The sequence below is a fragment of the Hypanus sabinus genome, chromosome 20 (genome assembly GCF_030144855.1).
Source record: "Hypanus sabinus isolate sHypSab1 chromosome 20, sHypSab1.hap1, whole genome shotgun sequence".
NCBI classification, from domain to species: Eukaryota; Metazoa; Chordata; class Chondrichthyes; order Myliobatiformes; family Dasyatidae; genus Hypanus; species Hypanus sabinus.
The window spans coordinates 26747552-26762024 of NC_082725.1; the positions used below are offsets into that span (position 1 = coordinate 26747552).

A 14473-nucleotide genomic window follows, 5' to 3' on the forward strand; every position below is an offset into this window, starting at 1 on the left:
TGGAATAGCAGAGAGGATGTGATGGGACCTAATTCTGCTTCGGTGCCTTACGGTCTTTTCTCATTAGCCACACCCATTGCTTTAAGAAAACTGGGAGTGTCAGTGAATTCTCTGGAGGATAATTTAGATATTAAGCATATTCTAAGAATGTGCTTTTACTTCTTCAAAGTTAACTGAAATCATTAGAGACAATAGAACTGGTGCAGGAAATGCCAAATGAAGCATATTTTCCTGACTAATGAGGATAACTACTCACATTTTTGTAATACAATCTTTCATTTCAAGGGTATTTTATAGAAATGTACAAAGAAAAAAAGTAACTGGATGTCAACCCAGTCAGGCAGAAAACAGCAAGAGTTTGTTGATATAACTGTAAAGACAGGTTTCAATGAGAGTCGTAAAAGATCGGAAGGCAGTTAAGAAGCGATTTATAATAAAATATCAGTGAATGGCATTCAGAAGAAAGACAAGACAATGAGCAAAATGACATCTGTAAGGCTAGGAGCTGTAGAATAGACTCTGGAGATTGTAGATGTGGAGAGTTTGAATTGATAATGACTGTGTTTACTGGTCCAACATTAAGTGATAGGGGGAGAAAAAGATGGGAAATCAAGAGTCAATGTAGGTCAGCGAGCATATGAGTAAACGATAAAGGATGACTTGTCATGTATTGTATTAATATTGGATAAGCTGATGATTATTCAGGACAGATAAAGGTGAATCTGATCAGAAGACCTTTGGAGTAGTAGCATCTAAACACAATAAGGGCATGGATAAAAAAACAATACACTTTTATCATACTAACATCATCCATCAAGCCCATGCATTTTGACCTACTTATCTTTCAGATAGAAGTGAAATTTTATTTAATAATATTTCACATCTACCTTGAAAGGTAAGTAGGTCAATTTAATAAAATTTCATGTAGCACTTTTGGATGCTGAAACTACTTGTTTAATCTAAGCTGTCATTGTTTCAGATGAAAACCACTTGAAACTTCAGGAAGAAGGATCTATTACTTAGAACATAACTCAGAGTGAAGTAAGACATTGGAAACAATATATGGACTGGTTTAGTAGTAACTAGTGAATAAGATGGCATTAGTGACAAAACAATATAGTATATAGATGAGAAACAAAATTTAAGGTTTCACCAAGCATAGCCTTTGCTCAGTATGTAGGTCATTAAACAAGCACAGGAGGACAACTTGCTCATGAAGCCCTAAATCATAAATATTTATTTGTAAATAGAGAAAGGAATGATCCCTTAGGTGAGGTACCAGAACATGGGCAACCACTGAGGAGAATGAATGAGGGATTTCAGGATAAGAAGAGAGAGTGAGCAATTTCAAATTCCTTTGTGTCAAGATCTCCGAGGATCTAACCTGGTTCCAACATATCAATACAGTTATAAAGAAGGCGGCTATATTTCATTAGGAATTTGAGGAGATTTGATATGTCACCTAAAACACACAAAAACTTCTACAGTTGTACCGTGGAGGGCATTCTGACAGGTTGCATCACTGTCTGGTATTGGGGATGGGAGGAGGATCAAAAAAAGCTACAGAAAGTTGTAAAATTCGTCAGCTCTGTCTTGGGTACTAGCCTCTGTAGTATTCAAAACATGTTCAAGGAGCAATGCTTCAGAAAGGCGGTGTCCATCATTAAGGACTCCCATTACCCGAGACATGCCCTCTTCTCATGTTATATTCAGGAGGGAGGTACAGAAGGCTGAAGGAACACACTCGGCAATTCAGAAACAGTTTTTTCTACTCTGCTATCTGATTCCAAAATTAACATTGAACCCATGAACACTACCTCAGTTGTATTATTTCTGTTTCTGCACTATTTTTTAATTTAACCATTTAATATACATCTATTACTGTAATTGCTTTACTTATGTACTTACTTATTTTTTCTATATTATCATGTATTGCATTGTTCTGCTGCAGCTAAGTTAAGAAGTTTCATGACACATGCTGGTGATATTAAACCTGATTCTGAAAAGATTATGTATAAATATATTTTGGTTTGGGACTATTATATTTAAATTTACAGGTAGTGACCCAGGAAATAGATGTGGTAATTATGTGGCCAAGGAAAAGTCATGCTGAAAAGAATTTAAAGAGGAATCTACTAAAGTGTAACAAATGCAAAAGATTAATTATAAGAATTACACAGAACTGAAGATCTTCCACTGCAATTGAGAAATTGCACAATTTAATATATTTAGAGTAAAATTTAAAATGTGTTTTCTCAAATGTACATAAAGCAGATAAATTACAAAAAATTCTGCAAACAAAACAGTTTATTTCGCTAACACTAAGAAATATCACACAGATGTTGCAATTAATGTGATGCCTTTCCTCCCTCTGACTATTGGATCACTGATTTGCTGCAATTGGACTGGATTGTAATTACATTTAGCTGCTGGTGCAAAGCACATGATTCTCAATAGGCCTAATATTTTGCTCAGAAGTTATGAAAAATCGAGCAATATTTTCCCTGGATCATAATGCTCTTCATGCTGGAGTAACAGAAATATAAAAGTTAAATACTGCTGAGGATGGAAACCAGAAAACAAAGCAAAAAATGCTGGGAACACTCTCTATTAAATCAGATGGTATTCACTTCATTTTCTTTTTCAACTGATCATGCTGAGTATTTCAAGCACATTCTATTTTTTTGTTTTGAAGTAATTCAAGGCTAATTTGGTTTATCCTCATCATAAATATATTCCACTTCAAAAATTCCACTTGACTAATAAAAAGGAAAGTAAATGTCCTGTAATGTGAATCTAATGGCATTCAAAATTATTTAACTATGGCAGTCAACATTGATCTCCTTTTAATAATCATAATATTTATGAGGCTATTCTAGTTTAGTGCTCATTCAGTGATAACCCTCAGGACGTTGATGGTGGGGGACTTGGTTAAGTTGCTGAATGCAATGAGTGCTTAGATTTTCTGTTGGTGGAGAAGTCCATTTTGCTTTTGTGTGGTGTGACTATTACGTGCCCTGTATTAAAACAGTCTTGAATGTTGTCTGATTGGAGAAGTTACTGATGAAACAGTTGAAGTTGGTTAAGGCCATCTCATGCTCTTGGTAATGCATGCAGCAATGTTTTGGAGCTAAGGGTTTTGGTCTTGAAATAAATAATCACTCTCCATGGAAATACATTTATCCTAATGTACTTGGCTACAGTTACAGGGGAAAAGAGCTTGCCATTCATCTGCCAGCAATTAACTCATGTGTTATGTGCCAGATTGGTCTAAAAATCTTACAATTGATCCAATTGTATTTTAATTCTTTGTGACTAGGACAGGCACAGTATAAACTAGCAGCCACAAATGAAACAGCATGATGATGCCCTATGTAAAACATGCACAAAATGAGGAAAGTAGATTGGAAAAGGCAGGTATAATTATGAGAAAAATAGGATAAAGAGAAAAGACATTTCTCATATCTCCAGCACTAACTGCTGAACATATCAGAAATGAGACTTCAAAATGCTTAATCAAAATTTTAGAGCCCAGGTGGTTTGAAGGTAATTGTCAATGATCTATTTGTTAAAATTTCTCTTACTTATATTGCACCAAATGTCCCCCCTCTCTCTTTGTAGTTTCTTTAACAGGAAACTAGTACTGATTTTGGGGGAGTACTGTGAATCTATGTCTGGTAGATCAGCAAACATCCTCTGTTTAATTGTGTTGATATGTGCAGCAGTAGTTGCAGCCCTCTTTACTCTTTTACAACAAAGAGGACTGCTATTCCTACTACAAATTGTCAGCCTTTTATCTATCACAGCCAAAGTGCTGAAGGAAATCAGCTGGCCAGGCAGCATCTATGAAAAAGAATATACAGTCGACATATTGGGCTGAGATCCTTCATCAGGTCTGTTCATTCATTTCCATAGATGCTGCCTGACGTGTTGAGTTCCTCCAGCATTTTGTGTCTGTTTTGCATCTGCAGATTTTCTCGTGTTTGTGAGCCTTTCGTCAAATTCTGTTTGTGTTGCTGGGAGAAGAAAAACAGTACTTCCCTCTGCACAAAACACTTGCTTTTATTCATTTCTTTCTTTATTAACCTTTAATGTCCTGCTACCTCTTAAAATATGATGTTGTTTTCCCTCAGTAACATCAGTCATGAAAATTACTGAACAGAATAGCTGAGAAGTAGCCTGTTGTAAATGTATCAGGATAGTCTCAGATCATGAGAATTTCTATTCAGAGCCATGTTTTTTGTCGACATTTCCAGAGAAGTCGATCAAATATCATGTGATCAATTCACGACAACACACTTAATTCAACAATAATTAGATACTGGCAATCTAAAATAAAAACTAAAATTGCTGAAAACATTCTGCTGGTCAGGCAATATTTGTGGCATTATGAGATAAGCAAAGTATCATCTGATTTACAGTCTCAATACTATATTGTTGGAGTTTGAAATGTGATCATTTGGGTATTTCTTGTGTTGATTATCTGTTATTTTGCAAATCTGAAAATGATGACAAATAATAGCTGTCTAACTGTTTTCACTGACAACACAAGTAGAGTGGTGGAAGAACTTTGCAAGTCAGGCAACATTTGTGGAGGGGAATAAACACTTGATGTTTTAGGCTGTGAGCCTTCAGCAGTTTAGGAAATTAAGCGGGAAGAAGTGAGAATGGGAAGGGAAGGTGTACTAGTTGGCAGATTATAGGTAAAACCAGGCAGGAAGAGTGGTGTGTTATTGGCAGGGGGGTTGAAATAAAAAGCTGGGAGGTGGTATGTAGAAAAGGTGAAGGGCTGGAGAAGAAGAAATCTGATAGGAGAGGACGGTGGACCATGGAGAAAGGAGAAACAGGTGCATCAGAAAAAGTTGATAGGCAGTTGAGGAGACAAGAAGGAGTAAAAGGGAACCAGAATGGGGGATTAAAAAAGAGAAGAGGAAGGAGTGAGAAAATACCAGAGGTTACAGAATTCAATGTTCATGCCATGAAGTGGAGACTACCCAGATACAATATGAGGTGTTAAGAATGGGAAATTGATTTGAAATGACTGGGCACAAGGAAATCCTGCCTTTGTGTCTGCCAGAAAAATGGCACATGTTGAAGCAGTCCCCAAATCCAATCAGGTCTCACTGAAGTAGAGGAGGTTACACCTGTAAAGAGTCCTCTCAGCAGGAAGGGGTCCTGATGGTGGTGAGGGAGGAGATGTAGGGACAGGTGTAGCCCTTGCCGGTTTGCAGATAAAATGCTGGGGGGGAGATGATGTAAAGGGACAGGTGGACAATGGAGTCCTGTAGGCAGTGATCCCTATGGAAAGCTGAAAATAGCTTGATGGGAAAGATGTGCTTAGTGGTCGATTCCCATTTTAGATAGTGGGAGTTACAGAAAATGGTGTGCTGAATACAGAGAATTGTGGTGTGGTAGTGTAATCCTCAGGTTCAGCCAGTATGCGTTTGTCTAAGTGAAGACAGCCTACGGCCCAGCCAAACTCGTTTGTGTGGATGCTGCATGATGTGTTGCCTGGTTACAAATCCATACTGCGCAACATCAGACAGTACACCAACCACTGAGCTTTATTATTCTTAATCTGACTCTCATGTTAGTAAAGAAAATTATAAAGAAAAAGGGCCCATTTTAATGAAGCAGTCTAATGCGCACTCGTGGTTGTCCATCCATTGGTTCCTCATCGACCTGCTCCGAGCTTCATTGACTCCTGGACCCTCGCTCCAAGTCCACTCCGTCCTGTGGTCTATCAACTCTCTCCACTCACACCTTCTCTCTTCATCTCTCACTGACAAAAGACTGTGAATAACTTCTCTCATACACACAAGAAAGAAACAATACACCTCTCACTGGATGGCACACGTTCCAAAGCCCCGATAACCAACCCCCCCACCCCCGCATAATTTCACCTGACTCAACGGAAGAAGGGTTGGGAGTCATTTCTCGATCAATGGTGAGTTAGCAGACGGCCGCATATATCACACATCCAGGTCCTCTTCCTCTGAATCGATATCCCTCTCAGGGGTGGGGGCCAGCTTAACTACTCCTGCTGTCACCCGTTTCTCCTTAGAGTCCTTTTACTAGGTGTAGGTTCCAAGTCAGGCTCTGGGTCTACCTGCACCTCTTGTCCCAGGGGCAACAGGTGGTTCCGAAGGAGAATCTTGACAGGCCCATTTCCGTCTTCTGGTTTCACCTGGAAAACTGGTACGTTTGCCATCTGACTCTCCACCACGTAGGGTGTAAATGCCCAGCAGTCAGCCAGCTTATGCTTCCCAGGTAGCCCCAAATTCCTGATGAGGACTCGGTCTCCCAGCAGGAGTTGGGAGAACTTCACCTTTCGTTCATAACTCCTCTTACTTTCTTCAATCTGCTTGGCAGCCGTGACCCCAGCTGATCCATAAGCCCTTTTCAGCTCCCTTCTCATATCAGACATGTACTTCAGATAAGTTTTTGGTGGTAAATTGCCCTCGTCAGTCCCAAAGCAAAGGTCAATGGACAACCTTGCCTGGCGCCCAAACATCAGATAGTATGGCGAGAACCCGCCAGCTTCATTTTGGGTACAGTTGTAATTGTGGACTAGATGTTCAATATGTTGACTGACCTGCTCTTCTTGCTGATCTCCAAGGTCCCGAGCATGTCTAGCAAGTCTGATTAAACCTCTCAGGCTGGAGATCACCCTACGGATGATAAGGCATGGTCCATGAATTCTCGACTCCAAGCATGCCTAGTAACTCATGGATAATCCTGCTCTCAAAATCCCACCCCTGATCACTATGTATCCCCCTGAGGAGGCTGTAATAAATGAAATACTTCTCCCATAACACTTCAGCCACAGTGGACACCCTCTGGTACTTGGTAGGAAAAGCCTGCTGGTGTAGTGATCTGTGATGACTAAGACATTCGCCATGTTGCTGGCATTGGGTTCTATGGACAAGAAATCCATACACACCAGGTCCAGGGGCCCTACACTCTGCAAGTGGGTCAAGGGAGTTGCCCACGTTGACAGCATCTTCTGCCATTTGCATCGAACGCACGACTTGCAGTATTGTTTGACCTCCAGATTCATCTGGGGCCAGTAAAACTGATCTCTGAACCATCCGTAGGTCTGTTCAACACCCAAACGTCCAGAATTATCATGAAGTGACTTCAAAGCAATCCTGTGATGCTTCTCCGGCAGATCCAGCTGGCAACGCCGAGGTCAGTCCGGAGGTGATGTGACCCGGTATAAGATCTGGATCCACAGCTCCAACTGAGGCCATTCTCTCAGTAATGGAGACACCACCGTGTGTTCTGTCTTCTCTGCCTGAGCCATGTCTCCCTTTCTGACCGCTGACCAAATGGTACCTATGCTCCGGTCATCTCGCTGAGCAGCTGCCACCTCCCCAGCACTGAATTCCAGCAGCTGATTTGTCTTCAGACTGGGCAGATTACAGCAAACCTGTGGAATGGCGTCATCAGAAGCTCGCAATTGATCCACCACTTGATGCTGCCCCTGCTTCCCCTTTGCCTTCACAGTGATGGCAAACTGACACATGGCCTTCGCACCACTCACCCATTCTTCATCCCTGTCCAGTCCTTCGTGCACCCATTGGGACAAAATATCCACATCAATGTTCCTGCTTCCCGGCCGGTGCTTCAGGCTGAAATCATAGGCAGACAACCCCACCAGCCACCGATGGTCTGTGGCTTCTAGTTTTGCCAAGGTCAGGGTATAAGTTAGGGGATTGTTGTCCATCTTTACCTCAGACTTGGCCCCATAGAGGTAGTCATTCAGCTTATCCACCACCGCCCATTTCAACACCAGGAATTCCAACTTGTGCATGGAATAGTTTTTCTCGGAAGGCAACAGACTCCACTTGACAAACGCAAGGGGTCTTAACCCGATGCCCTGATCCTGATACAGGACACCCCCTAAATGGGCATCCGTGTGCAGTACATATGGCAACTAGGAGTCCACAAAAGCTGGTTCTGGCACCTGGGTCAGCAGCCCCTTCAGAGACTGCAAGTCCCCTTCACATTTTGCGTCCCACCTCGGTCCAAAGGGCTCTGACAGGCTAAGATACTTTCCCCCCTCTTGTCCTCTCTTCCCCCCTCCCTTTCTTCCCCAGGAGAGGGTAACCGCACAGAAGCTGATTCAACAGGTGAATGACCTTTGCGTAGTCCTTCACAGACCTCCGATAGTAACCACAGAACCCGAGGAACGAGCGCAGAGTGCTCTCAGTCTGGGGTCTTGGCCAGGTTGTCACCGCCTCTATCTTAGCCAGATCTGTAGCTACTCCATCCCATGAAACTATGTACCCAACATAGCTAACAGATGTTTTGCAGAACTGGCACTTTTCCAGGGAAAGTTTTAACCTTTCAGATTTCAGGCAGCCCAGCACCTTCAGTAGCCTCATGTTCTTCCAAGGTGGATCCAAACATTATGAGGTCATTCAGATACAACAATACCTCAAGCAATTTCATATCCCCCACTGTCTTCTCCATGGCCTGCTGGTAGGTTGCAGGGGCTCCCGATATGCCCTGGGGCATCCTTTCAAACTGGAAAAATCCCAGGGGACATATAAATGCTGTTTTCTCCTTGTCAGCCTCCCTCATGGGGATCTGATAATATCCACTCCTCACATTCAGCACACTGAACCACTTTGCACCGCTCAGATAGGCCAGCACATCTATCCTGAAGACAGTATACTGGTTAGGGACAGTATGCCTGTCAGAGTCCTATAGTCCACACACATCTGTACCTTCCCATTCTTCTTTCTGGCCACTACTATTGGGGATGCACAGGGGCTTCAGGAGTCAGTGATGATCCCAGCTTCCTATGACTTACACAAAATCTGCTGAATATCTTCCACCTTCGCAGGGGCCAGTTTCCGTGACCTCTCTCTGAACGGGGTGTCCTCAGTCACCAGGATAGTGTGATGAGTGCTGTTGGAACAACCCACATCAAACTCATCAGTGGAAAAGACACCTTCCAGCTTTAAAACCTTCTCTACCAATCTCCTCTTCCAACCCGCAGGAACTGGGGGGTCCCCGAAGTTGAATGACTCAGTGGTCAACATTCCCCCTTTGTCCGATAGTTTCTCCCCGGCTTGTCTCACGGGGACACTTGACATTACCGTCACTGGGAACAGATGCACCAGGACTTCTCCTGCTTGAAGGTGACCTCCCTCTTCCTAGTGTTCCTGACAATCACTGCCATCCTGCCCACCTGTACAACCGAAGGTTTCTGCAGTTCGGGCCTCACCAGTACCCCAACCAGAAATCCCAACTCCCCCAACTCATGGTCTTCTGGGGCGTCCACTAAGAGGGCCTCACCACAGGCACTCTGGGAAATTTGGGGTCCCCATTACTCTCACAACTTCCCTGGGCCGTAATACAATTGGCTTTGACTGGGTGAACCATACAGTCCCGTGTCAACATTCAGTATCTGGCACAATGCAGCCATGCAGTCTCTCAAACGTTGCTTGAACCACTGTTTCATGGACAATGTTCCCAGAAAACTCTCCCCAGCCTTCTTCTTGCAGGCTCCCAGGAGCTTCCTCACGAGAAGGGTATTAGTCCCCACCAGAATTGAAATGCCACCCTTCTGGACGGGGTCCAGACAAACTAGCACCAATGTATCAAGGACCTCAGACACTTGCACGTCAGCCTCCGAGAGCTCCAGCTTCACTGACAAATAACTATCGTATGGATAATCACAAGCACTAAGACCCCAGATCTCCAGTGCCCTGAAAGGTGTCAATGCTTCAGATATTGGTTGTAAAAGGAATGGTACAACAACATGACCTGCAACCCAGTGTCAAATGCCCATAGTGACACACTGGAGCACTGGAGCATGGCCTCACTAAGCCTTCAGTAATATGATTGTTTGCTTTCGGGGGTTCCTTGGTACATTGCTGGGAACATGTTCCCCCAGCGACACCAGGCCATTCCCTCACGGGGTCTCCTCTAAGTTTCCCAACATCTGTTTCTGCTTAAGTACCCGGGGGTTCACTCTCCGAGGGGCTACCTGCTGCTCACATTCCTGCTGGAAGTGGCTGTCCTCCCCACAGTTATAACAGACAATACCGTCCACACCCCTCTTCTCGCGGAACCCCAGCCACCCGCAGCCCTCTGTGTAGTCCATCCCCTCAGGGGTCTGCATCTCTATCAGCCCTATCATACAGCCAGTCCACACCTGTTGTTAACACCCGGGACATCTCAGTTCTCAACTCTGTCACAATCTCCTTTACCATTCCCTGGGTTGGGCTGGCCGTGGTCACTTCACCACAAGGGGCTACTACCGAGGCTGTACCCTGCCGACAGAGCCCTTGCACACCTCTCTGATCAGCTTAACAAATGGGGGGGGGGGCACATCTTACGAGACAGTCGGAGACCCCAAGCAATCAGGTCCTGGGACTGGGCACCCTTTGCTATCTGGTCCATTCTTAAATGATTCAGCTCAGCCGACTGAATAAGCCCTTTGCGCCACAAGCAATTTAACAGCCTCTCTAGCCGACAAATGTAAGCAGAAATCTTCCCCCCCTTTTCCTGCTGCGTGTTCTGAAACCCCGTCCTGAGCCCCAGTGGGCTCCCTGTTGTGCCAAAGGCATTCTCCAATGCTCCCAGGTAATCGGTAGTATTGGCTGGGGGTTGCCGTGTGTTCACAGCTTTCCCCACGTCAGCGGCCAGTCCCCTCAAACTCTCAACCAGTCTGTCACTTCATGTCATCAGAGCACTGAGGGGTCTGCTCCACCCAAGTCTCACAATCTTCTTCCGCTTCGGTGGTGGGTGTTATTCCAGTGGGACCCTCTGCCTGTGCACTGGGCCACTTATTCGCCAGAGAGGTAAGGGCTGAAGACAATTCAGAACTCTCACTCTTCACTGGGGGACGGGGACTAATTAGGCATTCCAAATCCGACCACTCCTTCCCCTCACTCCTCAGAAAGGACAGAACCCTGTCTTTGAAGTCTCCGTCCCCGGCTATGGGAAGCTCGACTTGTGATTCGGCCTGCTTCGCTACACTCCCCTCCTCCCCGACAGTATGGATAGGCCATAGCCCTGCCTCACCCGGGGCACCAATAGGAGCAGGTAGTTCCACATCAGTGCTAGTCTGAACTAAAACAAGGTCTGTGTCTTCCATTTTATCAAACCTCCACCCTGCCAACAACTTTAACTGTACTCAAAAGTCAAATTAACAATTCACCTGGTGTCCGAATATTCACCCCACTGAACACGCATGCATTAGTTACTGGTAACCCTATAGAGGCACACCACCGCTCCACCCCAGCAGCATCCTTACCAGCACAGACTTAAACACACAACCTGCTGGTTCAATACTCAGGGCAATCACACAGCATCCAACAAAATCTATCCCAAACAATACCCCCACAATTGTAACCCTCAAGTTCGGCCAGCATGCATGAATACATTCTCTCAGACACACAAGAAAGAAACAACACGCCTCTCATTAGATGGCACACATTCCAAAACCCCCATTATTTCTAGTCATAACCCAAACACTGGTGCTACAGAGAAACCATTACATTAGCAGTGAAACATTGCAGAGAGGCCATTATATTTAGCAGTAAGACCTTACAGAGTGTTATAGTAGGTAAGGACAAGGGGAAGCCAATCTATGTAATGATGGAGGGAGGATAATATGAGAGGAGATATCTGGACAATTGAGGAAATGTGGATGAGGGCGTCATTGCTGATGATCCAATGGAAACCTCATTCTTTGAAACCGGGGAACATTTCAGTTGTTCTGAATGGAAAGCCTGACCCTGAGAACAGATGCAGCAGAGAAAAGGGAGTAGCATTTTTTTCAAATGACAGGGTGGGAAGAGATATAGTCAAGATAGTTGTGAGAGTCAGTAGGTTTATATAATTTATAAATTATAATAGTGAACAGTCGAACTCCAGAAATGGAAAAAGAAAAATTGAGAAAGTAGAACAAGTTGTCAGAGATAAACCAAGTAAATTTGAGGGTAAGGTAGATGTTAGAAGCAAAGTTAATGAATTTGATGATGTCAGCATGGATATTGAGAGGCAAAATTGAAATACCAGCTATGATGGGTTGGATAATTAGAAGTGTGTATATTTTAATGCTAGGAGTATTAAAGGTAAGGTTGATGAACTTAGAATATAGATCAGTGCATGGAACTATGAAGTTGTGGCCATTACAGAGTCTTGCTTGAGAGAGGGGCAGGAATGCTTGATTAAAGCATGAGGTTTTTGAAGTTTTTGAAAAGATAGAGGAGGAGATAAAAGGGAAGGCGCAGAGTTGCAGCACTAATTAGGGACAATGGCACAGTCGCACTCATGGGGGACATAATAGAGGGGTCATATTCTGAGTCCTTTAGGTAGAACTTGGAATAGAAAGAGTGTAATCACACTGATGGGCTTGTACGGTGGATTCCCCCAATAGCCACTGGGACATTGAGGAGCAGATATGTAAACACATTAAGGAAATGTGTAAAAACAATAGGGCTGTTGTCATGGGGATTTCATTTTCCGTAATATGAATTGGGACCTTCTTAGTGCAAGGGGTTTAGATGGAGCAGAGTTTGTTAAGTGTATTCAGGAAGCTTTTGTAATGTGGAGGGTCCAACAAGAGGAGGGGGCTGTACTGGACCTGGTGTTTGGTAAGGAGCCTGGCCAGGTGACTGACCTCACAGTTGGTGAGCAGTTAGGAAGCAATGACCACAGCTCCTTAACTTACAGGATAGCTTTGGAGGAGGATATTTATGGTCCTTGTGTGAGAGTTCTAAATTGGAGTAGTGCAAATTATGAGGGCATTAGGCAGGAATTAAGAAGAGTTAATTGGAAACACCTTTCAGTCAGGTAAGTCCACATCAGACATGTGGAGGGTGTTTAATGATTAATTGCACAGTCATGAAAAATATGTTACTGTTAGAAGGAAGGATGGAGATGGAAAGAGAAGGGCACCTTGGATGTCCAGAGAGGCGATGAATTTAGTCAGGAAGAAAAAAAACGTATGTAAAACTTCAGAAGCTGGGAACAAATGAAGCATATGAAGAGTATAAAGAAGACAGAAAAGAATTAAAGAAGGGAATTAGCAAAGCATGGAGAGACCATGAAAAGTCCTTGGCAAGCAGAGTAAAGGCGAATGCAAAGACATTCTATGCATACATCAAGAGAAAGAGGATAGGATAGGGTAGGATCACTCAAGGAAAAAATTGGGTTTCATTTGCATGGATGCGAAGAATGTGAGTGAGGTTCCTAATGAGTACTTTGCGTCAGTATTTAACCAAGGATAAGGATATGGAGGACCAGAACATCAGTGTTGAACGTATAAATACATTAGGGTGTTTGGAGATCCTAATGAGTATTAAAGTCGTAAGTCCTTTTGGCCTGATGAGATTTATCCCAGGTTATTGAAGGAGACAGGAGATTCCTGGGGCCTTGACCAGTATCTTTGTGTCCTCTCTAGCTACAGGTTAGGGCCCAGAGGACTGTTGAGTGGCTAATGTTGTACCTCTATTTAAGAAGGGAACATGGGAAAATCTTAGGAACTATGGACTGGTGAGTCTCACGTCAGTTGTAGGAAAATTACTGGAGCAAAAAATTCAGGATAGGGTGTATGCATATTTGGAAACCCATTACCTAATTAGGGAGAATCAGCATGGCTTTATGTTGGGCGGGTTGTATCTTACCAACTTGAATGAATTTTTTTTTTACAAAGTGATGAAAAAGGGTATGGCAGTGGATGTGGTCTACATGGATTTTAGTAAGGCCTTTGACAAAGTCCCTCATGGGCGGCTAATTCCGAAGATTAAGGTGCAAAGGGTCTGTGTTGAATTGGCTATTCGGACTCAGAACTGGCATGCACACAGAAGACAGAGGGTAGTGGTTGAAATAACTTATTTGAGCTGGTGGTCTGTAATTAGTGGTGTTCAACAGGAATCTGTGCTGGGACCTCGGCTGTTTGTGATGTATATAAATGACCTGGATGAAAGTGTAGATGGATAGGTTAGTAAGTTTGTGGATGATACCAACATGGTTAGAGTTGTGGATATTGTACAAGACTGGCGAAAATGCAGCGCAATATAGATCAGCTACAGATTTGGACAGAATGGAGTTTAACCCGGATAAATATGAGGTGTTGCACCTGTTACGTATCCCGTAACTGGATACCTTACCAGCAAAGGCAGAGAGGTCCGTTGAAGTCTGATGTCACTATTTTCAAACGTTTTTATTTATAAAGGGACACAAAAGTAAGGTTAATACATACATTTAGAAAAAAACTTGCCGAGTCTCGATGAATCTTCCGTGAAATCGGAGGAGCGTTGGTTTCCTCTCCCCGTTAGTTAAAAGCGGTTTTCTGTGATTCCAGCCACAAATTCCAATCCCGGAATCTAACGCATGTGGCTTCCTTCAGAATGGCTTCCCACTGCTGCGGGAACACTCTCTCTTGTCTTCTTGGTGTGTCTGAGGGGGCTGTCCCCCTGAGACTCTCCTTTATACTTCCTCACGG

The 14473-nt window shown here is 43.7% G+C and overlaps 1 protein-coding gene across 2 annotated transcripts in view; it reads left to right on the forward strand.

Moving 5' to 3' along the window:
- LOC132378383 (cadherin-12-like) overlaps positions 1-14473 on the forward strand; it is a 401775-nt gene that overhangs the window by 181061 nt on the left and 206241 nt on the right. The gene's annotated exons all lie outside the window — the stretch shown is intronic.